This window comes from Trachemys scripta, chromosome 7 (genome assembly GCF_013100865.1).
Source record: "Trachemys scripta elegans isolate TJP31775 chromosome 7, CAS_Tse_1.0, whole genome shotgun sequence".
Taxonomy (NCBI): Eukaryota; Metazoa; Chordata; order Testudines; family Emydidae; genus Trachemys; species Trachemys scripta.
The window spans coordinates 30599299-30624840 of record NC_048304.1 but is presented as its reverse complement, the minus strand read 5'-3'; the positions used below and the strand labels follow the sequence as shown (position 1 = coordinate 30624840).

The window sequence follows — 25542 nt, the reverse complement described above, 5'->3', positions numbered from 1 at the left end:
GATAGATAGATAGATAGATAGAGTGTATGGAGATAGATAGATAGATAGATGCGTATGGGGATAGAACAGGCTCTGCATTGATGCAAGGTGTACCATTCTCCACAGTTCCTGAACAGTATAAACAGCTCCCCGCCCTGCCCCAGAGGTGGCTGCATCACAGCACCAGGCAAGGGATCCCTGTATAAACAGCCCCACGCCCTGCCCTAGAGGCAACTGCATTTCGGAGCTGGGTGAGGATTTGCTGTAAACACAGCTCAGAGCACAGAGAAAGATGCTCTCTCCCTTTCCGTTTGATGACAGTCTCCTGCTCGGGGAGTAATTAATTCTGGTGCCACAAAGCCCAGCAAGCTGCTGTTGAATTTGCCGTGTTAATGTGAAGAGCTAATGAAGACAGAATGACCGCGGGGATCCCAAAGCACTGAGACCAAGGGGAGTGGAGAGGCCTGGGCAGGGCGGATGCACTGGCCATCTTGCCAGCACCCTGATCCCCTCTGCAGCCTGCGTTCCACCATGGGGGTGTCTCTGTGCCAGCGCTGGGCAAAGCCCGGCCCCCGGGCTCTTAAGGGACCCTAGAGTCCTGCTACCAGTCCTCCTCCCCTCATTCCTCTCCCCCTTTGTTAATTAACACAGCCGCAGCTGAGCTGGCTGGCGTTCAGAGGCAGAGCTGAGCCAAATGATCTGGCCAGGTTTCAGGAGCTGGGAGCAGCAGTGGTGCAGCGAGCAGGGGGTGCTGCCATGTGGGCTGGGACGGGCATCCCACACTGTCTGGACCCTTCCTGCCCTGAAGGAGACCCTGCCTTCAGATCTGCTACAGGGCGGGGCCGGGGAGTGGGGCGGGGGACACGTTCCAGGGACGAGGACCAGTCGCACATTGCACAGACCTGATGGAGATCAGGGCCCCCATCGGGCCGGGCACCACACAGAGAGCTCCTCGCAGGCTGAACAGACACAGGGTGGGAGGGGAAGGGATGGTTCCTAGTCACACAGCTGGTCACAGCAGAGCTGCAAACACAACCCAGGAGTCCTGAGTCCCAGTTCAGTCCCTTGATTGACCTTCATGCTGTGGGGGTGATTCCTTTGGCCCGGTGGCCATTTGCATCAGTTCTATGCAGGTGTGATGCAATCAAAGCAATGGGGCTTGCACAGCTACTTTGCACTAGTGTGAATGGCTGCACGAGGGGCACGGCAATGGGGAACTGGGCTCACTGTGCAGACAAATGGCAAATCAGGTTCACAAGGATTCAAGAAATGGGTTGATTAAGGACTAGGAGACAGAACTCCTGGGTGCTATTCCCAGTCTGGTCGGGGTCTGTGCAGCACCTGGCATAATGGGGGCCCTGATCTCAGTCAGGGTCTGTGCAGTGCCTGGCACAATGGGGCCCTGATCTCAGTCAGCGTCTGGGCAGCACCTGGCACAATGGGGGCACTGATCTCGGTCGGGGTCTGTGCGGCACCTGGCACAATGGGGGCCTGATATTGGTTGGGGTTTGGGCAGCGCCTGGCACAATGGGGGCCCTGATCTGTCGGGGTGTGTGCAGCGCCTGGCACAATGGGGCTCTGATCTCAGTTGGGGTCTCGGCAGCACCTGGCACAATGAGGGCACTGATCTCAGTCGGGGTCTGTGCAGTACCTGGTACAATGGGGGTCTGATATCGGTCGGGGTTTGGGCAGCACCTGGCACAATGGGGGCACTGATCTCAGTCGGGGTCTGTGCAGCGCCTGGCATAATGGGGCCCTGTTCTCTGGCAGGTGTGACTGTAACACAAACTAATAATTTGCAACCTCTGGTCCTTGCCAGCACAATAGCATCTCATTCGCTCTGCCCAGAAGATTCATTCCTCCCGCCACCTTATTCTTCCCATCCCCTCCCGCTGCAACTGAAGTACCGACAGCTGGCTACAAATTATCCCCCATTATTAATGTAAGAAAACTAGAGGCAATGGGTGATTCAAAGAGACAGTGGCACAGACACCCGGGTATTTTTAGGGATTGGCTGGAATTGCAGTGCCAGGTTGCGGAGATGTCAGCCCAGCTCATAAGAATTTGGTAGCAGGCAGGGAGGGAGGACTCTACATTAATCTGTGGTGTAGGAGCAAGCAGCAGAAACAATCCTGTGCCCCATTCCAGAGGGAACTGCATCCCAGCGCTGGGTGAGGGATCCCTGTATAAGCAGCTCCTGTGCCCCACCCCAGAGGCGGCTACATCCCAGCACTGGGTGAAGGGTCTCTGTGCATCGGGTCATAACTGCAACTTCCCAGCACCAGCCTGGGTCTGTGCATGAGGAGGAGCTAGAGGAGAGAGAGGCTGGTGCCTTCACTCTGCAGTGCCCCAGGACAGGAAATATCCCTGGCGCTAAGGGATACAGTTCCTGCTGTTACCAGGCAGCCTGAGAGTACAATGGGCTGCCTACAACAGCAGGGACAGCAATGTCTGGCCCAGCAGGCCCTCCAGCCCTATGTCCTATGAGTGTGGAAAAGCGGTGGAGCTGTACTGACATGCCCTGAACTACGTACCCTCATTTGCACTAATCCAAAATGGGTGTGAAATATCATCACTTCCTGCCCAGTGCTGGAAGGAGCACTGGCCCTGACCCTCTCTGCTCTAACCACTAGACCCCACTTCCCTCGCAGAGCTGGGAGCCAGGTCCCTCCTCCCCTCACTCTGCTAGTCCTGGAGTCACCCTCCTGCAAGAGCCTCCAAAGTCACATGCCAGCTGCTCCTTCACCCACCTTAATAATTGAGATGCCAGTGGCTGGGGGCTCTGCTTGATGCTGGCCAGGGCTGGGGCCAGGTCAGGGACAGCCCAGCTGTGCCCAGGTCTGAGCCTCACTGCCCTCATCCCTGCTGCTGCTTGGTCCCCAAGGAAACACGTGCACCCCCATCCCATGTACCTCCAGGGCTCTCACACAGTCACAAGCTCCGATATCCCCGGAGCAACAGGATCTCCTGACCCGGATGACTCCCCAAGGACCTCATATCCCCAGTACAATGAGACACCCGGACCCAGACAACATCCCAGAACCCCTGACCCTGGATCCTCGGTACAAGGGGACCCTGGCCCCAGCTGACACCCTAGGACCCTTGACCCCAGTTACCCAGTTCAAGGGGGCTCTCTGCTCCAGATGACACCCCATCCCAGGACCCCAATCCCAGATTCCCAGTACAAGGCAACTCCCAGATGACACCCCCCCAAACATACACATGACAGACGTTAGTCACGTCATTTAATGCACCACCAGAAGGGGCTCGGATGCCACGGTGATAGGGTGGGGTGAGAACTTCTCTGGGATACACATGGTGCCAGCCCAGGCAGGCACCCCAGGGACCTGGCCAGCGTGTTGCTGCTGCTTGCATTGGTATTCCAGGCCACCGCTGCGATCCCTCCAAACCCCATCGCTGTGCTCCTGCTGTTCAAGGAAAACACCCGCCTTCCCCTGTCTCTTCCTTGGCATCAGGCGTTTCCGTTGCCAAGCAACGGCCTCGAGAGGCTTTTCCTGCCACTGATCAATTTTGCCAGCCGCTAGCTGGAATGGCTGGACCCAGGTGCCTGCTACCTGTGGCACCATCTGAGACCCAAGGGTTGGGAGGGAGAGGGCTGGCGCTTGCCAAAGACCCGTCCAAACCCACAGGCAGAGCCTGCATGTAAACTCCACTGAGCTGCTGCCTGTCATGGGGGGTAGGTGGATGTGGCCCTGATACACAGAGTGCAGATGTGCCTGGAGCGTGGCATGCAGAGGGACTGACACACGTTGAAGGTGGCATGTGCTGAGATTAGCATGTGCCATGCACAGAGCTAAGCATGCATGAGGGAGGCATGCAGCAAGAGTGCCATGCACTGCAGATGGCATGCAGGATGCAGTGAGATGAGCATGCATCACAGGTGGCACACAACGTGGATGGCACTGCAGATTTCAATGGGCCGAAGCTGTATTTGCAGGCAGCGCTGTCCAAGTGTCCCCTCCCCAGTCACTTCCCGGGGCCTTGGTTTGCAACACAACTCTGCCCTGGTGCTGGACTGTGGGAGAGGAGAAAATTCACTGGAGACCCATGGGTAACAGTGAGCTAGATATACACACACATTGGGCTGCAATGCACTGAGTGCTGCACAGACCCTGATCGAGATCAGGGCTCCAGCGTGCCAGGCGCTGCACAGACCCCGACCGAGACTGGGGCCCTGTTGCACCAGGTGCTGCACAGACCCTGTTTTGCTCTAGTGCAGGTAACTACACAAAATTTGTGCCCTGTGGCTGTGGGGCTTCCAACCTCCATGTTGATTTTTTATATTCATTGCTCCAACTCTGGAGAACCCAGCTCCTGCTTGCAAAAGCGGAGCCCTTCAAACCTTATGCCGGCCGGGGCTGAAGGAGAATCCCTATTGGCAGTATAGGGACTATGACACACACACATCAGCAGTTCGGCTTGGACCAGCAGAGGGCAGCAGGGAGGCACATGGGCAGCTATAATCTCCCACTGGGGTGACCTACCAGTTGTAGATTATAAGGTCACACACAAATCTCAGGAGCAGAGAGCTCCAGGATGGTTTAACTTCGTGGCTCCCTGCAGTATGAGCTGAACAAAGTGGGGCATGGGGGGCTGGAGAGTAAGGAAAGGGGGCTCTCCAAGATCATGCTGATCCTGGGATGGTGGGAGCCAGGGTGGGGGAGGGGAGAGAGAGTTAGTGGGAAATCTGCAGCAAACTGGAGGCTTTTTATAGAAACACTAAAATATCAAATTAGGGAGGAATTATAGGAGCATAATAAGGGCCCTTCATTAGCGGAGCAGAGCCGGGTGGAAGAGGGGGAAATACACGAGCGGGGAGGGGAATAAATATGTATGTGGCTCTTCCTCATTCCTCGCAGATTCATTAGCCCAACATTGCAGGAGGAGTTTCTCTTTCCGTGCTGCGGGCCAGGGTTTACAGATCTTAAATTACAATGATTTACGCTCTGCTGCTGGATGTTGTTATTAACGTTATGGTAGCATCTAAAGGGCCTGACTGAGATCAGGGCCTCCATTGTGCCAGGCGCTGCACAGACCCTGACTGAGATCAGGACCCCATTGTGCCAGGCGCTGCACAGACCCCGACTGAGATCAGGACTCCATTGTGCCAGGCGCTGCACAGACCCCGACTGAGATCAGGACCCCATTGTGCCAGGTGCTGCCCAGACCCCGACCGAGATCAGGGCCCCATTGTGCCAGGCGCTGCACAGACCCCGACTGAGATCAGGGCCCCATTGTGCCAGGCGCTGCACAGACCCCGACTGAGATCAGGGCCCCATTGTGTCAGGCGCTGCACAGATTCCAATTCCTCTTCAACCTACCAGGCTCCCAACACCTCCAGAAAAGAGATGCCTACGTTGGAAAAACAGCTGTCATCTCACTTAGCACCTAAGACGTGGCTGTCTCTGGGGCGGGACGCAGGGGCTGTTTATACAGGGACACCCCCCCCCCAACACTGCGATGCAGCAGCGTCTAGGGTGGGGAGCAGTTTAACAGCAGCATATAACAGTTTAAGATAGGAAGTGAAGATTCAAGTATCAAATAAAACTACAGAGAGATTAAGAGGAGAACGTGCTTGCTACTGAGCCTACCCCCTGCAGCACAGGGCCCGAGTGCTGCGCTGGGGCCCTGGGGCCAGCACTGACAGCTATGGGAGAGAGCCCCCTACTGAGCCGCCACTGGTCCGCAGTGCCCCCATGGACCATGCTGGGGCACTGGGCCAGCACTGACTGGGGGCAGAGAGGACCCCAATTGAGCCCTCCCACCCTGCACCTTGCAGCACAGCGCCCCCTAGCATTGCACAGGGGTACTGGGGCCAGCACTGACTGAGGGGACAGCGTCCACTAGCATTGTGCATTGGGATCAGCCAGGCAGGAGAGGGCATGACCATGGGGGAAAATGTGACTGGTACTGGTCCAAGGGTTGTGTGTCACTCTGCATGGGGACAAGAGCCAAGGAGCTTCCTGACTGGTGTGAATGTCACGAAAGGGCTTCAACCCAGAGTCAGGCCGGTCCGGTAATTAGTGTCCACAGGGGAAGGTCGGCACAGAGGCCCCAGACTCCTCCGGTGATGCTTTGGACTGAGCTGAGACCCAACACAGTGATTTCACGCTAGGGCTAAGGAACAGCCATCTGATGGGAAGGCAGGTGGGTCACCAGGACCCCGACTGCCACGCGAGGAGAGAGAGGGTGAAGGGATGGAGCAGGGCTCGGAGCAAATCAGTGGGAAAGGTGGGAAGAGAATTCAGGCCTAACTCCCAGGCCCCGCCCCCACTCTAACCCACTAGACACCCCGCCCCCCAGAGCTGGGGATGGAACCCAGAAGTCCTAACTGCCCCCTGCACTAACCCACTAGACTCCCACCCCCCAGCCTAGAGCAGAGATAGAATCCAGGAGGGACATTTCAGAAAACTTCAGGGGTGAGGGGAGGGCAAAGCTGTGTCAGGATATAGAGCCTTATATGTGACTATTCTACCCTGCATCGGTGTGTGTGTGGGGGGGATGGCATAATGGAGCATGTAGACCTATGAAAATCTGTGGGGTGGCAACTGTCCCTGCCTGGATCCCAGACCCCTGCTCTTACCCACTAGACCACACTCCCCTCCTAGAGCTGGGATAGAACCCAGGAATCCCGGCTCCCAGCCCCCTGCTCTCACCCACTAGACACCCCCTCCCTTAGAACATTCCAGACCATCCCAGCCATCATCCTTTTAGGTGCAGACTGAAAAGTAGGGGAAATACCGCTGGGGGTCCCCTCTCCACCCCCTCCCCCATCACAGCCCCAGAGGGGAAGGGTTCACAGCCCGACTGGGGGGGCACAACGGCCAAAGGGCTTGAACAAAAAAAACCTCTCCCTGGGGACAAATCCCAGGGTTCTTGGTTTGCAGTCACTACTGCGTTAGATGAAAGACCGATGGGGCCAGATGCACACCTGGTGTAAACCAGGGTCAATGAAGTGATGCTGATTTACACCAGCTGGGAATCTGGCCCCATTGACTTCCAACGCAATGATGTTGATTTACACCAGCTGGGGATCTGGCCCCCATTGACCTGCAGTGGAGTGATGCCGATTTACACCAGCTGGGGATCTGGCCCCATTGACCTCCAATGGAGTGACACTGATTTACACCAGCGGGGGATCTGGCTCAGCCCAACCCCCTATCCCCTCCTGACGGCTGCCCTTTATGACGACGCTGCATCATTATCCCCACAGCCCCTTTTTGGCTCCAAAAGGCCCCGTGAACCATAAAACAGGCTTTGCTCTCTCTGGCCCCTCTGCCATTTTAGCTGCAGGGGGTGGGGTGGAGGTGGGGGGCTGCCAGAGTCCAGCTAGCAGGAAGGAGCCAGGCTCTTCCTCCCGTTACACTGAGTTGCATCGCCCCGGCTAGCACAAATGCACAGCGCGCTCTAGATCTCGTCTGGCGCATCAGTGGCACAGCAAGCTCTCTCTCCTGCGCTCCCCAGCAGCAGTGACTGTGTGTGTGTGTCTGGGGGTTGCTCTTTGCTCTCTCTCTCTCTCACACACACACACACCAACGTTCACTCTGCTCCACACTTCATCCCTTGGCCTTAGCTCGCCCCATGCCGCGAGCCAGCCCTCCCTCCCCACCCACCCCTCTGTTTTAACACCCCCCTCGCCGATTTCCTAGTCTGATTCTCCATCCTTTTTGCCTCGTTACTGGAATAAACTGGCCGGCTGGCGTGATAAACTTTGTGGAGGGAGAGAGCGATTGGACGCCAAACAGGTAAGCTTCCACCCCCAAATATATGTAGAGAGAGATTTGTTTGTGTTGAAGCCCAGGATGCCTGGGTTCCAAACAGATCTCGCTTGCAAAGCTGCTCCGGGATTTGCAATGATAGCGTGGTTAAAATGCCTGGGCTCCACCGTACAGAGTCACTGCTCTGGATTTTCCTAGCTTTCTAAGACTTTTCTGTGATTAAAACCCCATTATGTAGGGGTCTGCCCCTCAGCTGTTAGCTCATGGAGCTTATTTACTTTTGCTGGAGAAACCAGGGTTTTCCAAAAACCTGCAGCAAATCCAAACCCCCACTGCCTCTGTTCTCAAGTTGGGTGTTTTTTGTGCAATAGGGCAAAAGGATGGAGATGGTTTTGGGCACTGATTTTAAGGGGGGGGGGGAAGCTTGTGTGATTTGATTTCTCTGTCCCTACCTGGAATTATTTATTTCACACAGGGGAAGGAAAAGTGAGGAGAGGTCAGCAGACCAAAAACAAAAAGGAGGGATTTGAGAATCGGCTAATGGGGGGCGGGAGGGGGGGAGCTGCTTTCCCGAGCAAGACTGAAATAGCCGCTGTGCTGTGAAGAGCTGGTTTTGGACCTGGAAAAGATGCAGCGGTGTGTGTGTGTGTATGAGTGTCTTTCCCATTAGACCCCAGAGTGAAATATTTTTTGTGCTCATTCACCTCTGCATGCGTGTTTCATGTCGCTTTTCATGTACCATTCCATTCATGCATACATGATAGCCGTGCCCGTAGCTGAGTGCACAAACAGGGACATTCCAACCACTTAAGGAAACAAGGTGCTCGGGCGAGCTTACACTTCAGTAATCTTTCTGAGCAACGGCAAAATCTCTCCCCCCTCCCCCCAGGCAGCTGGGTTGAAATCTGTTGCAAGGAAGGAACCCACAATTTGGAGAATTTCTCCCAATTTATGCTGTGTATTTTTTCCGGAGGGGGTTCCGGAAAGAAAAGCGATACTCTGAATTTTGCAGCATTGCCCGATTCACATTCGGCATTTCATTTCCTAGTAGGAGGGCAAATAATCCAAAATTCAACATCGAACGCCGGGCTGGCATGGACATAAAGCTGAGCTTTTTTGTTTTTTTAAACTGGACCCTGCTGTAAAGAAAAATTCTCCCTGGCGGCTCTAATCTTTTGCAACTTCTCAACATGGGCAAAAGGATTTGGAATTCACGGTTTCCAAATGGACCAGGAAAGTTGGGAACTTTCATTGAATTAATAATGTTTTCAGGGTGCTTCCACTATAGAGAAGAAGGGTTATTTTAGCTCTTAATCCTGCAAGGATTTAAACAATTGCCCCCTTTTCCTCAAGGTGAATAAATCGAAGTAACAATTAACCCTGCTCTCAGAAAAGCCGATATTTCCCTCCTTCTTAAAGTATATTTATAAGAAAGCAATGCGTGTATATTGTACTTGGTGGACTGGCTTCTATCAAAGCAGATGCACGCAATGGTGTAACTCAATACACGACTTCTCCTTTGGATTTGATTTTACTTTGGATGGTGTTAGCTTGATATTTTTAATAAGCTGTTTGCTAGTGACTTTTCCTGTCCCAGCCTATGTTGAATAGAAAGACGTGGGATCTATCTATCTATTTATCTATCTGCATTAATTCTGGCGAGTCAGTCTGTAAATGTTTTGTGTCTGCTTTTGGGAATAGCTCAGTGGCCTGCAATCATAGTTCTTCCACTCAAAGGTGTTTTATGAAAACAGAAATATTTTATGCACTCTATTTTATTTGGATTTGTGTGTGTCTCTCTTTCCTTTGGGGGGGAAAGAACACCCCCCACCCCAAATAATCCTGCCACTGGTTTTGTGTGTGGGGTCCATGAAAAAGAAAAAAGATTTCTTGCAGAATCAGGGCCAGAGGCCCCGCGGGCTGAATTTTGAGCCGTGATTTTAAGACAGAAAGCTTTCAGACACCCCTTTCTGTAATCTCTCGCTTTTTGCCCAGTTCGTGGCAAGAATTGAGGCCTATGGAACTGTAGCAGGAGAAATGATCCGGCAAAGTTTTAAAATAAAAATCAATTTTGTTGCCTTGAAAAGTGGGGAAAATTTCTGCTTTGGGGGATTTTGTGGCTGCTGTTAAAAACTGAATAGCCCAAACATTGAGACTGTGTAGTGGGGTGGGGGCTGAAGTGCCAGCCAGGTAGCTGGATTTGCTTAAGGAAATAACATATTTAGGGCTAGGGAAAAGAAATGAATGAGAACTAGCTGCTGATGAAAGAAAGGAGATGGGTGTATATGGCAATGGAGGAAAATATTGGTGGGTGAAAATGACCTGCATCTGTGGACAGCGGAAGTCTTCTTGTGTATTAGACCAAACTTCTGGCTCTGTTGTGAATTGAACAGGCTGGCAAATGGGAGCAAAAAGAGGACGGAAAAGCAGAAATACACTTTTCGAGTCCATGTCTGTAGTTTTTCCACCTGTGTCAGCAACAAGGAGGGCCCATCTTGGATCATACCGTTCTGCTCTTAATCTGGGAAAGTCCCAGATCATGGCTTGATTTCCCCCCATCCCTGGCCGAGGGGAGAGACACAATTCCCAGGCTCAGAAAGGCAGAGGCCCCAGATTCATAGAATCTGCAAACAAATAGCGGGAACCATTTCTCAGCATTAGGGCAAGTCATGGCCTCTGTTCAGTCCCTGACAGCTGGTTAGTTCGCCACATTTCTGCCTTGCACGTGAAATCTGCCCAGCTTCCCCCATTTCTGGTTTGCAAAGGCAGCCTGCAGGGGCTGGGAGGATCAAGTGGTGGGATCAAAACGGAGTCAGGATGCTCGGGTTCTATACCTAGCTCTGGGAAGGGAGTAGGGTCTAAGGGGTTAGAGTGGGGTTAGGGCTGGGAGCCAGGACTCCTGGGTTCTATTCCCAGCCCTGGGCTGGAAATGGGGGGTCTAATGGATTAGAACCGGGGGTGGGGGGCTGGAGGTCAGGACTCCTGGGTTCCATTCTCAGCTGTGGCCTGGCGGGGTGCAGAAAGCCTCCCTGCCTCAGTTTCCCTGCCTCTAACACAGCGATAATGATGTTGACTTAGCTAGCTGAAGAGCCAGAGCGCTGAAGTACAAAGCTGCCCGAGAGATCAAATGAAAATGACCTCAAGTCCTTATGCTCCTTGTCTGATTTTGACAAGGCTCTGAGTCAAAGAGAGTTGTGGAGGCGAATTCATGATGAGGTATGATCTGTACTGTGCTTGTGCCCAGGGCCCTGGTCATGGACCAGGCCCCCACTGTGCCAGGTTCTGTACAGACACAGAGCAAAAAACTCAGCCTCTGGAAGGAAGCCTGCAGACCTGCAATCCAGAGCAGTGGTTGTAGCGGGGCCTGTGGTGTCAGCAGCAGCCCTGGCACACCCACACTCCGGGCTGGGGGAGCGCTGGGCTTGGTGTGATGTTCGCTGTGCCGTGGTGAAGTTGCACATGCTGTCCGATACATGTCACAGCCTGTCATACAATCACAAACACACATGCATGGTTTCACACAGCCATTCCCACACACTCCCACTCCAAGAGGAAACCACAGCAGAGACCAGGGAGCATGGTCTAGCGGCTAGGGCACGGGGCAGGGAATCACAGGGCTCCTGGGCTCTATTGCTGGCTCTGTCACTGACCTGCTGGGTGACCTTGAGCAGGTCACGGCCCCGCTTCATGCCTCAGTTTCCCCCCGCCCTTTGTTTGTTTGGACTGTTGCCCCCTGTGTCTGTGCAGAGCCAGCTCCGATATTGGTCACAATACGCATAATTAAAGCCGAGATGAAAGCCAGGGTGGGATCGGCCAGAACTAGCAAAGCAAATGCTATCAAATCAAATACAGTGGATTCCCCACCCTCCCTCTAGTGGGAGCCCCTTTCGGCTGCTCTCACACTGCTAGGGATTCAGGGTACCTCTCAGCCCCAGGTGTCAGAGCGAATGGCCCTCTTAGCACCCCACGGCCGGGTCTAGGTTGCATGCACACCTGGGTGTGGCTGTCCCAGTCCCGTTTCTCTGCTGCAGCCCAGCCAGCTGCTCCTGCACATGGGGTCTGAGCTGGGTATGGAGAGATGAAGCCAGCTTCCCTAGGCAAGGGAAGTGGGGAGCAGCAACCGCACCCTGGGAATCAACCAGCAAGCTCTGGGTCTTTCCAACAGAAGGCTCTGCTGCCAGGGCTGTAGCAGTCATTACATACTGCCCAGATACCACGGCAGCCCTGGCCTGCACAGAAAGTCTTTTTAGCGCAGGCTCCAGCATGAAGACCGAAGGCTTCCCGGTTCTAGGCCCACTGCCGGCACCACCACCTCCCCGCAGGGCAGCTCAGCACAGAACACGTCCTGTTTGTAGTTGTGTCTTTTGCCCTTTGCACAACAGCAGTGGGACAGGACCCCCAGTGCAAATCACCAGTTGCTGAGCAGCTAGGACATGCAAGGCTTAGTTATGGATACACGCTGCTGTGCTGGCTGAGGTCTCGGCCCAACAATGCAGTGGGCGCTGCTAGAGGACTCACCAGCTATTTAAAGGGATATAACCCAATTCCTATACTACTTCAGCGGTGACATGGACATGCTGGCCAGGCCACGCTGGCTCTGCTAACACTCCCACCACACAAACACACACACAGAGCAGCTCAGCATAGATGGGTTTCCGTATGCACTGACTGACTGAGGGGAATGGGCTCTATCCCCAGCGCTGGGAAGGGAAGGGAGTCTAGTGAGCATGTTCCCACTCTTTGCTTCAGCTTCCCCCTCTGTACAATGGGGATAATGATACTGACCACTGCTGGAAAGTGTGTTTGGAGATCTACAGATGAACATCACCGTAAGAGAGCCAGGGATGAGTTTGTATGTGTGTACACACAGCTCCACCCCCGTGATGCCGCCCTGGGGTTTCAGTGACTGATGTAACAATTTTAACAGGTGCCATCAGTCCATTAGAGCTGTTTGTTTCTCAGTTGTACTGCACCTCGGGGAAGCCTCTGTGTGTGTGTATCTGTCTGTCTGTCACAGGCTGTGTCTCTGTCAGTTGCAGGGGTGTGTATCGATTTTCACTGCTGTTTTTAAGGGGTTGCATTCCAGTCCCACCCCCAGCCCTGCATCCCTCAGGACAGGAGCCTGCCCTGCTCGCTGCCCTGGCGGCTCCAACCCAGTAGGATGGGAAGTTCCTCTTTAGCCCAAGCTGTGTGGTGTTGGGAGGACCAGGGATGCACATGGCCTGTGCAGATCACCCCTGCCCAGACGGATCAGCCCCACCATGGGCAGCTCGGGAGTGCCAGCCTGAACAGGGATACACAGTGTGACAAGCCCTGCACGCACACCGTGCAGTGTAGTTGTGTTACATACACACATAGCACAGCGCAGTGCATCTCTAACACCACTACACACACACATAGTGCGGTATATATCTAACAGCACTACACACACAGAGCATACTATATATCTAACAAACACTGTGAACACAAACAGCGCGGTATATATCTAACAACACTACACATCAACCGCGCGGTGTATATCTAACAACACCACACACACACACGCACAGAGCATGGTGTATATCTAACTCCATTATACACACATGGTAGCACAATCAGCCCTGTTTCCGCTGCATAATTTACTCAGTCTGCAATTATTTCATTCTCTTAACAAGGAAACAAAATGCGCTTCTAATTAGCCTGGACTGCACTTCCCCCCACCCCGCCGCCTCTGCAAGGGCTCCCTGTCCTGCTAGATGCACAGCACAGTTGTGGGCTCCAGGTGGCACTGTTAGGTTTGCGTGCTGGCCTGAGGTGAAAATGACCAGAGTTCAATTCCCTGTTCTGCCACCGACTTGCTGTGTGACCTTGGGCAAGTCACTGCATCGCTCCAGGACCCTGCTCTCACTGATGAGATAATCCTTAATTGTCCATTGAGATGGTGAACTCTTGAGGGCAGGACTTTGCAGCACCTGGCACAATGGGCCCCGATGTGGGTCAGAGTCCGTGCAGCACTGGGCTTGGTGATGATACGAAGGTGGGAGGAGTTGCAAACTCGGAGGAGGATAGGGATATTCTGCAGGGAGACTTGAATGAGCTTGTGAATTGGAGTATCAGAAATAGGATGAAATTTAATAGTGAAAAGTGTAAGGTGATGCACTTGGGGATGAATAATAACAATTTTAGTTACAAGATGGGGACGCATTGGTTAGAAGTAACGGAAGAGGAGAAGGACCTAGGGGTCCTTGTTGACCGCAGGATGACTATGAGTCGACAATGTGACGAGGCGGTGAAAAAAGCCAATGCGGTCTTGGGATGTATTAGGCGAGGTATATCTAGTAGGGATAGGGAGGTCCTGCTTCCGTTGTATAAGGCGCTGGTGAGACCTCATTTGGAGTACTGTGTGCAGTTCTGGTCTCCAATGTTTAAAAAAGATGAACTCAAACTGGAACGGGTGCAGAGAAGGGCGACTAAGATGATCAGAGGAATGGAAAACCAGTCATATGAAAAGAGATTAGAGGAGCTTGGGTTGTTTAGTCTGACAAAGCGAAGGCTGAGGGGGGATATGATTGCTATTTTCAAATATATCAGAGGTGTTAATACAAGGGAGGGAGAGGAATTATTCCAGCTTAGTACTAATGTGGACACGAGAACGAATGGATACAAACTGGCCGGGGGGAAGTTCAGGCTTGAAATTAGACGAAGGTTTCTGACCGTCAGGGGGGTGAAATATTGGAACGGCCTTCCGAGGGAAACGGTGGGGGCGACGGACCTGTCTGGTTTTAAGATTAAGTTGGATAAGTTTATGGAGGGAATGGTTTAATGGTAAAACATAGTAGCCGAGGAAAACCAAGAAATGGTACATGAATAGCATAATGGCCAACTAGGGTCAGGCTAGAGACTCTTGCCTATATGCTCGGGGTCTTACTGATCGCCATATTTGGGGTCGGGAAGGAATTTTCCTCCAGGGTAGATTGGCTGAGCCTCTGGAGGTTTTTCGCCTTCCTCCGCAGCATGGGGCAGGGATCACTAGCAGGAGGGTCTCAGCCGATTGAAGTCACTAAAACACAGGATTGGGGACTTCAACGGCAGAGTCCAGGGAAGGGTCTTGCGGCCTGCAGCATGCAGGGGGTCAGACCAGATGATCATAATGGTCCCTTCTGACCTTAAAGTCTATGAGTCTATGAGTCTATGCCCCGATTTCAGCTGGGGTCTGTGCAGTGCCTGTCACAATGGGGGCCCTGATCTCTCCTCCTGACTGAGATCAGGCCTCCCCTCTATGCTGGGCACTGCACAGACTCAGTGGGAGACAGACCCTGCTGAAACCTCAGTCTAAAAAGATTCCTCCCTCTACCAGTGACGGTGGTTGCAAAATATTCCACAGAAAGGGGCTGTGGGGACATCATTGGACATTCACCTCCTGAGAACTGGGATCACAAGTGAGATGAGTTTTAAACACTCAGCTGAGTCAACTTTTTTGTTCATGTCTCTAAACCGGCAGGTTTTCATGTCTCAATGGGAGGATTGGAATACCAGGACCAGCAGGGGGCTGCGGGTCGGGATTGAGGGGCACTGGCAGAGCTGTGGGGGGAGCCCAGGGCTGCGATAGCAAGGGGCTGCGGGTCGGGATTGAGGGGCACTGGCAGAGCTGAGGGTGGGGGCAGGGCTGGGATAGCAGGAGTCTGCGAGTTCAGACTGAAGGGCATGAAGAGCCTCGTGCACTGTTCCCAGCGCCAGCTGGTGTCAGCAGTTACCATTACACTCCTAAGCATGAAATACTCACACCGGATCTTGATGAAGAGAGCAGGGGCGAGGCGCTGATAATATTGAATGGCCCCGCTGACTGCAGTGACTGCAGGAACTGGCGTCAGGCGTCAGGAAGCACTCAGTGCCTCTGCTCTCTCCGCTTGCCTACATGTCACTCTGTGCCGGCAATTGGACCAGTGTGTTGGGGGAATCCCTCCCCCAGGCCACAGAGCCCTGCGCACCCATCAACACCCACTCCCTACAGAACTTAACTCTGCTGCTGTGGGGGCCCTGCCCTACAAGCTTTAACCTGGCCACTAGGAAAGGGGGGGCAGAGATGGAGGAATTATTTAAAGGCTTTTCCTAATGTTTTTCCACTGGGATTGAGATGCATCAGCAGAGCTGGGGAAGGGGGTCAGGGCTGGGATAGCGGGGTGCAGGGCAGGATTGAGGGGCACAGGCAGAGCAGGGGGGAGCCCAGCACTGGGAGAGCAGGGGGCTGTGGGTCGAGATTGAGGAGCATCAGCAGAGCTGGGGGGAGCTCAGGCCTGGGATAGCAGGGGGCTGCAGGTCGGGATTGAGGGGCGCAGGCAGAGCTGTATATGTGGGGATGCTGGGAGAGGAGGGGACTGCCACCTCCAAAGGAGCAGCACTCATTTGACCAGCTGGGGATCGGGCCCTCATCTGCTCACATGGTTATTAATCCAGACCAGCCGCATGAGACATGCCCCTCACAGCAGCTCCCCCAAGCTACCCCAGCCCAGAGCCTGGCTGCTAAAATGGACGGGAAGGCCAGAGAGAACTGTACAGGACAGCTGTGGGCTCAGGGGCAGGAGCTAGCTATTCCTCATGGCCCCGCTAGGCTCTTCTCCGCTGCCCGTAGCCTGCTAAGGGACCAGGGTTTCCCTGGGGCACCTCTCTGCCCTTTTATTGCGGGAGGTTTTGTGGGGGCAGCCCAAGGTCTCCTGGGTGGGTGAGTGAATGACGGAATGCTAGGAGAGTGGGATGGGGGGATGGGCCGGGAATGTCAGCCATGCAGGGTCTGGGTTTGAGATCCTTCTGCTCTCACACTGGGGGGCTCAACCCCTATTACAATGTGTTGTGCAGCTGTGCCCTGCCGGGTGCAGTACCGCCTGCTGACACCAGGGGGTGCAAAAGCTGTAGCTCCGCAGGATGTAGTACAGGCTGCTGCTGCAGCACCCCCTGGCGGCCAGGAGGTGCACAGCAGGGAAGGCAGAGTCTGGTGGGGCCACTGCAGTTCAGGGAGACATCTACTGAGATCGGGACATCTGTTGGGCTAGGCACCACCTAGACCCAGCCGGAGACGGTCTCTGCCCCCAGAGCTCCCAGTCTGAGTTCTGTGCTACACGAGGAAATTAGATCGACCCAGCTACGTCGCTCAGGGAGTGAAAAAGTTAAGCCAACCTCTGTCCCTGTGTAAACAGCTACCTCCGCTCGGGGCGGGGACTTATTACTGCCACGGGAGAACCCCTCCCATTGCTGCCAAGTGTCTATACTGAAGCACCGCAGTAGCATTTTAAGTGTTGCCAGAGCCTACACAGACAAAGGGCGAGAGGGGAAACAGGCACCAAGGGGGGAAAGGACTTGCCAAAGGTCAGTGGCAGAGCTGGGAATAGACTCCAGGAGTCCTGGCTCCCAGCCCCCCTGCTCTAACCACTAGACCCCACTCCCCTCCCAGAGCTGTGGCTAGGACTCAGGCAGGGTCCCTGTTCAGAGATTTAGGGCCCAGCTTTTCCCATAAGACGCAGACAGGTCCCGGCAGTGGGCCAGCGCTGTGAAATTTAGCAATGGCTGTGCCAGAAGAAAGCAGAAAGGACCCGGCTACCAGCCCACACTGGAGGGTGGGGCTCTTGTGTGCGAGATTTAGCACACCATGGCCTTGCGCTATTGTGCGAGGTGCATCTCCCCACGCTGCCCCAGGGAGGATCAGCCACTTTTTGGGTGCAAGGGGCTCTTGCATCCTCTCCTGCTGTCTCTCTAGCTCACCACAGCCTTGCACTGTTCTCACCGTGGCCTTGCTTGCTTGTGCCAACCACGCCCACTCATGCCCAAGCCTCTTCTTGCCAGGATGCTGCCATAGGGCACGTACCACCATTTGTGTAAGCAGCTCGCATGCCCTTCCCAGCCCCTTCAGCTCCCCTCCGCCTTGCACCATTTTGCAGCCTTGCCCCATCCAGCCGCCAGGCCAGCTCGGGGAGGGGACAGTGGTGGGGATCCGTGAATGCAAGGGTGGGGGTCCCCTGCCAACTAGGAAAAGGGGAGGGTATAGGCTGGCCAGACTGGAAGCATGAAAAGCCATGTTGTACTCAGCAGGGCCAATGGCAGCTGGTCCGCCCTGGAGCCGGCCTTGAGCCTGGCAATGTCTGTCTGTCCTTCCAGCTCCCCTGCATGGCTCATTAAACTCTGCCAGATGCAAGTTTGCCCTCAGCCTGCACTGTCCAGAGACGTGGAGGCAAAGCATTCTCCAGTCCCAACCCCACGCAGCGATCTCGGCGTGGGACGGGGTCTGCTCCCCCATCCACCCACATCACCTCACTGGCTTCAGCAGAGCTGCTTTGCCCCAGGCTGAACAGGAGGGGATCATCTCAATGCAGTCAAAGTGGGAGGGGGAGTCTAGTGATGGGGGCGGGGGGCTGGGAGGTAGGACTCCTGGGTTCTATCTCCCACTCTGGGAGGGGATTCCCTAGCTACTCTTCTCTGTCCCTCCTCCCATGGATCTCCAGGCAGGACTGTGGTGCCATCAAACCAAGCCCCTTTGCCAAGAGAGATGGGCAGGGGGCCTGGCGGGACGGACTGGCAGGAGGACTAGGCTGGCACGAAACCAACAGGATCAGCCCCTGGCCCCTCGCTGGAGAGTCCGCCCGCACCGAGACAGCCATCTCCATTACACACCTAGCAGCGCCTGCGCCCTCAGCTTCTCTCACTCCTATTAGGGGCGTTTCCAGGGGACTCCCAGGGCCTGGGCTCACCCGCGATTTGTTTGCTGCCAGGAAAAGCAGGGTCAAGTGAATCAAAACCACATTTTCATTTAACCTCCAGGGTGACTTTGGAATCCTGCCATTCCCGTAGCTGTGGGGGTGGAGTCAGGTTGCCTGGGTGCAGTCTAATGGCTAGGGCCGGGAGATTGGGAGGCAGGAGTCCTGGGCTCTATTCCCAGAGCTGGGAGGGGTGTGGGGTCTAGTGGTTAGTGCAGGGGGGTGGGCCCTGGGAATCAGGACTCCTGGGTTCTATCCCCAGCTTCAAAGGCAATGGAATCTAGTGGGTTAAAGCAGAGGAGGAGTGGGGGGCTGGAGTCAGGACTCCTGGGTTCTAGTCCCAGATCTGCTACTTCCCTGCTGTGTGACCTTGGGTGAGTCTCTCTTCTCTGCCTCTTTCTCCTCCCACCCTGTGTCTGTTCAGACTGTGAGCTCCGTGGAGCAGGACCTCTGCGGTGCCTGGCACAGCTGAGACCTTTGGGGTCTGTGCGGTGCCAGGCACAAGTGAACCACAATCCCAGCCAGGGCCCCCAACCAATACTGCAATAAAACCAACAGCATGGGGGGACAGAAGCTCAGAGCTCGCCCACCTCGTTTGCACAGGGACATTGGGGTCCACGTCCTCCTCCCCTACACACAGGACATGCCCAAACCAAGCTTTGTGTTGGCATGTTCTACGCTTGGCTGCAGCTCCAAGCCCTGGCTGATAGGATGCCTGGTTAGCCACGGACTGCTCCCTCCACTAGCCATGGGAGCCCAGGCACCCAGCCAGCCCATTAGAGCCTGTCTCCATGTGACTAATGCTTGCGAGTGAACTGGCCAAATCTAAAAAAACAGAGCGGAAAGAGCTGAATTCGCTTGCAAGAAGAAATCTGGGGCAGCTGCTTATGGTCAGGAGCGAGGACTCCTGGGATCTACTCCAGGTCCGGGAGGGCAGTGGGGTCTAGTGGCTAGATTGGGGGACTGGGAGCTAGGACTCCTGGGTTCTAGCCACAGCTCTGGGACAGAAGTGGGGTCTCATGTTGGCATTATATAAGAGACATTTATTTGCTTTTGAGCCTTTAGGCATCATATTTTTAGCTTTTCTACATAGTCACAAGGGCTGGAATTTTTTTTAAACATATACACAAAAGCCAAGGGTAGCAGGGATCTACCTGCTCTGACTTCAAGCCCATGTGCTGTCTCAGTTTCCCTTCTCTCAGATAGGTTCTCCCAGCACCCAACACTGGGTTTTATTTTCCAGTTGCTGCAGTGACTTATCTGTCCAGCAATGTCATCACAATCCACCCCTTCCAGAGTTCAGAACAAAGGCCAAACAGGAACCAACCCCCAAAACTCCCCCTCAGCTGTTCCGCCAAGGATCTGGCCCAGTTTCTAATTGCCATGAATTCTTCTGTTGGCTCCATCTTCCAGCCCTCCTAGCTGCAATCGGTTCCTTTGTCTGCCCCCTTGTTAGCAGTGGTAGCTGTACCTCCCCCTGCCAGAGGGTGGCAGCAGAGCAGGAACCCACGTGCGAACCATAAATAACTGGCTGCCTCTAACTGTCCTGTCCCCTTTCCAAGGCCTCTTCCTATATATCCAGCCACAGCCCTTCCCTGGCTGTTCTCCTCCTTCCCCTCCCAGCTCTCCCTGGAGCTCTTGATTGATCACAGCTGCCTTTCATGCCTTGCTTTCCTCACACTCATTCCGTACACTAGGGGAGGCGGGGCTCAGACTGGCACAGGTGTGGCGGAATCCTCGCCCCACCCTTAAAGGGCCAGCTCTCCCTGGCACGCTAGAGTATCAGGACTCTGGGAGCTGGGCCTCCAAGTGAAATGTCATGACAGCTGGCAACACTGAGTGGCAGAACGTGGTACTTGAAACCCCTCACCCAGACCCTCCTGACCATTGTTATTTAGTATTAGCCCTAGGAAAGTTTCCGATGGGATATTTTCCAGCTGTTTTCCCAAAATTCCACGGGAACGTGACAATTCTGCCAAAATTTCATTCCAAAGTCACTTTCTGTTTCAAAATGTATTTTATTTTATATTATAAAATATATAGACATTTCCCTCCAAAACAGTCCAAACGGAAACATCTGACCCCAAAGGATTTTTTTTTCAAACATTTTGAAATTGGCGGTTTGGTTCTGATTTGGAACACAAACAGATTTTGGAATCATGGAATTTTCTGTGCAGCAGAAATGCTGCTTCCCGCACAGCTCTAATAATTCCTATGATTTATTATTTGCATGGCAGCAGGGCCCTGGTCATGGAGCAGGACCCCATTGTGCCAGGCGCTGTACAAACAGAGCAAAACACAGACCCTGTGCCAAAGAGCTGTCAAGCTAAGTATTAGACTAGAGAGATAAGTGAGAGACAGGGAAGCCCAAGGAAACAATGAGGCAGTATTGGTCATCATGATGGGCAGTGGTATCAGCGCACCCGCAGGGAGGCTTCAGAGCAAGGGAGAGTCTGGAAGATGGATATGGAAGTGGCTCTGAAGTTCCACTCAAATGCAAGGGGCAGTGTGGGAGAAAGCACGAAGGGGCTTGTTTGAAAATGTAACAAGTGGGCGATGGCGGCCGGGATCATGGGCTGATCTGAGGTGAGCGTAGACAGCCTGACAGCAAATGAGACATGCTAGGCAGGGTGCGGATTGAGCGTGGAGGGCCATGAAAGGGAAGGCAAGCAGCGTGTGCTTTCAGCACTAGAGAAGGGGAAGCCAGTGGAGCGATTCAAAGAGTGGCGTGATGTGGTCAAGCTGACAGGCTAGGAAAATGAGCTCTCCAGCAGCAGTTGGAATGGATATGAGAAGAGTCATTTACAACATTTTTCATGGAAGGTTTTCATTGAAAAATACCATTTTGCAAAAATTTCAATATTCTGTGGGAGTGCGTCGATTTTGATGGGAAAAAGTCCAGACAACAAATGGATGTAGAGGTGTATGTAGGGGGGCATGGATGGATGGATGGATGGATAGATGAATGGATGGAAAGGTGTATGTAGGGGGGCCTGGAGGGATGGATGGATGGAGAGGTGTATGTAGGGGGGCATGGATGGATGGATGGATGCAGGGATGAATGTAGGGGCATGGATATATGGTAGGGGGGCACGTAGGGGGGTATGGATGTATGTAGGGGGCATGGATGGATGGAGGGGTGTATGGAGGTGGCATGGACAAATGGATGCATGGAGGGGTATATGTAGGGGCAATGGATGGATGGAGGGGGGCATGACAGATGGATGCATGGAGCAGTGTATGTAGGGGGGCATGGGTGGATGGAGGTGGCATGGACGGATGGATGGATGGAGGGATGTATGTACAGGTCATGGATGGATGGGTGGAGGGATGTATATACGGGCCATGGATGGATGGAGGGGTGTATGTAGCGGGTATGGACAAATGGATGGATGGATAGAGGGGTGTATGTAGCGGGGCATGGACGGATGGATAGATGGATGGATGTACGGGCCATGGATGGATGGGTGTAGGGGTGTATACAGGGGGCATAGATGGATGGAGGGAGGGAGGAGTGGATGGAAGGATGTATGTGGAGCAGATGGATGGATGGAGGGGTGTATGTAGGGGGTCATGGATGGATGGGTGGATGGACATAGGGGGTCATGGATTGATTGATAGAGGGGTATGGAGGAACAGGTGGATGGATGGAGGGGTATATGTAGGGGGCATGGCTGAATGGATGGATGGATGAAGGGGTGTATGTAGGGGGGCATGGATGGATGGATGGTGCCATGTGGGGGGATAGATGGAGGGATATGTGTAGTGAGGATGGAGAGGGGATGGATAGATGCAGGGAGGGAGTATGTGGAGGAATGCAGGGGGGGGGGGGGGGATGGATGGATGGATAGTGGGGTGTTTATAGGGACGGGGAATTGTTTTGACTTGTTCATTTTGATGACATTGAAACATTCCACTTTGATAAGGTACAAACATTTCCTTTTGACTTTCTTGTTTTGGTTCATTTCATTTCGACATGGATCTAACATTTCAGCATTAATTTGAATATCACATATATTCCATTTACTATTTCAATATACAGTAGAACCTCAGAGTTATGAACAACAGAGTTACGAACTGACCAGTCAACCACACACCTCATTTGGACGTACGCAATCAGGCATCAGCAGAGAGGAAAAAAAAGCAAATACAGTACAGTACTGTGCTAAATGTAAACTTCTAAAAAATAAAGGGCAAGCAGCATTTTTCTTCTGCATAGTAAAGTTTTAGAGCTGTATTAAGTCAATGTTCAGTTGTAAACTTATGAAAGAACAATCATGTTTTGTTCAGAGTTACGGACAACCTCCACTCCCGAGGTGTTCGTAACTCTGAGGTTCTACTGTACTATCAAAGTCAGAATGAATGGAAGCGAGAAAGTCGAAGGGAAACCTCTGTACCTTATTGAAAGGAAACGATTCTTTGGTCCCAAAGTGACATTTCTCTGACGTTTCAATCCATGGGAATTTTTGCCTTTTCGTCCCGATTTGGAACAGCATTTTTCCTGACCAATTCTAGACATGAGTGGACAAGACAGCATGTGTCAAAGCCAGAAAGGAATACGTTATGCTAGACAAGATGCGAGGTGATTCTTCGCTCTTTGGGGCAGGTTTTTGTTCTGTGTCTGTACAGCACCTAGCGTAATGGGTGCTGCCCTTGCCTGATATGCTGACGCCCTCCACAAAATGATGATTCATCACCATTAAGACCACACTATCTTCCCCGCACCTCCCAAATCTGTCTCTCTTTTGGGACCTTTCAGATGGGAAATAAGTTTTACTTGACTAGATTTTTCAGTCGTTTTGGGTTTTTTTAGCTCCTCCAAGTGCAACAATTAAGAGGCAGCGCTGAGTGTGATGGCGGCTCGTGAGTTGGCAAATGATGAGGGGTTAAAAAAAATTCCCCAAAGGAATAATCGTGCTTTCAGGAGCAATTTAGTAATCTCCGCGCTGCACAGATGTATTTCTGGGGTTGTTGATTTCGCACTGAGGAGGTGCGGGAGCAGTGGAGAGAGGAAGGAAAGATCTCAGTGCCAGAGGAACTGGGTGACATTCTCCAGTCCGTGCTATACAGGAGGTCAGGAGATGATCCAGTTCTCCCTTCTGGCCTTAACCTCTTGAATTTGCTTCTCTCAAAAATCAGTCAGGACTCCAGGGTCCTATCTCCTAGCTTCAAGGGAAGTGGGGTCTTAATGGTTAGTGGGGGGGGGGAGAGGATTCCTGGGTTCTGATCTTGGTTCTGGGGGGAAGAGTGGGGTCTAATGGCTAGAGCAGGGCAAGGAGCTGGTCGTCAGGATTCCTGGTTCTATCCACAGCTTCAAGGGGAGTAGCTGATATCCTGTCTAGCCCGTTTAGGAATGGATTTGTTGCTGCAGATGGGAGACCCAGGGATATTTCTGAGCCCTGTCAAGACTGGATGTTGACACCCAGCTTCAAGGCAACAGAGAGGTTGTGGGGGGAGTGGCCCTGAAAAGTCAGATGTTCAACACATGTCCTCTGCGTGGAGAGTCTACACAATAATCCCCCATGCCAGCACCAATGTGCACACGCAGAGATGTGTGTGACAGAAGGGTGCGTGTATGGGGACAGATGCATCAATGTCTGTAGGGATAGACAGACAGATGTGGGCATGGATGGATGGATGGATGGAGGGCTGTGTGTGGCGACAGATGGATGCTTGAATGGATGGATACAAAGAAGGGTGTGTGGGGATGGATGGATAGAAGGAGGTGCATGGAGACAGTCGGATGGGTGGGTGTAGGGTTGGCTGGCTGGCTGGAGGTGTTTGGGGGGGNACGCAGCCACTTCCCCCCAGCTTCGAATCTCAGCTAAGATGATTCCCTGCTGCCAGACTTACAGCAGTGCAGAGTGTGTGTGAAACACGGCTATCCAGATCTGTTACACCTGGCACCCGATTTCCACGTGCAAGTGACTGTCACAAACTGCAGGGGACCCTTGGACGTGGGCTGGTTATTACAGTGCCCCAAGGATGTATGTATGTATCTAGCTATCTGCCTGACTCACTATGCTGCCTCTAAAGCAATCTTTTCCGCCAGAGCCGGCTGAATGTACAATGTGTCCCAGTCACTACTGCGGTGTCTCTCTCTCAGACCTGCTCCGCTTGTCCCCCTAGCATGGTGCAACGGGCTGTATAATGTGGCAAGGGTGCCCTGAATGGAGGGAGATGGACAGAGAGGATTCAGTAGGAGGAATGTGTGTGTGACTGTCCCCTGCTGGAAACAATCAGTCCTGCTGCTTCTCTGCGCGGGTGTTTGGGAATTGTTTCCTTTTTAAAAGGCCCAGCACTCATGAGCCCCATGCTGTGCTTTCCCTCTGCTTCCAGCAAACATCTTTCACCATTTATGCTGCCTACATTAACCTCCCTGCTCGCTTATTATGGGAACAAATTGCCACTTAAGAGCCACGCTCTCTCTGACCAAGTCTCCGTCAGTCAGATAAATCCCTCTAGCCTATGCCCATCCTGATGGGGGAGGACGGAGCATCAGCGCCCATCTCCCACCCATAGCTTGCAACTTGCAGCTCCGGGTGAAGCCAGCGCATAGCTCAAAAATGCTACATCCAAGTGCTGATAGCTGAGGACGTTTTTCTTAAAGTCCCAGCTCCTGGAGTCATGGGAATCTTGACTTGAAAAACAAATAAAGACAAGCATCTAGCCCCCTGCCTTAGGTACCCCCATCACCATTGTACCTGGGCACTTTGAAACTTTAAGGTATTTAGCCTCAAAATCCTTCTATGAGGCAAGCAGTGCTGTCATCCCCATTCAGATGGGGAAACCAAGGCACAGATTGTCAAAAATATTTAAGCATCTAACCCTTAGTGAAACCAAGTGATTTGTCCAAGGTCATATAGGGAGTATATGGTGAAGCAGGTGTCCTGAGTCCCACGCCAGTGTCCTAACTGTACATCCTGCCTCGCTCCCCACACATGCAGGGAAGAGCTTGGCAATGTGACCTTTAGATGCTCAAAAGAACAGAAGCAATTTAAAAATCCCAAACCAAAGTGTATGATTTTTTAAATAAACTCTCATCATTTTTCACACAAAAATCTCAGGATTTTGGGGGGCCTGGATTCAGAATTTTAGGGCAC

General features: G+C 53.1%; 2 protein-coding genes across 4 annotated transcripts in view; one reads left to right on the top strand and one right to left on the bottom strand.

Annotated features, from left to right (window-relative positions):
- MACROD1 (mono-ADP ribosylhydrolase 1) overlaps positions 1–25542 on the bottom strand; it is a 186039-nt gene that overhangs the window by 57882 nt on the left and 102615 nt on the right. The window lies entirely within an intron of this gene.
- The window catches only part of FLRT1 (fibronectin leucine rich transmembrane protein 1), a 77932-nt gene continuing 60058 nt past the window's right edge, over positions 7669–25542 (top strand). The window contains exon 1 of the mRNA XM_034776303.1: positions 7669–7745. The gene's annotated coding sequence lies outside the window, so the exon portion shown is untranslated. The remainder of the gene's footprint in view (positions 7746–25542) is intronic.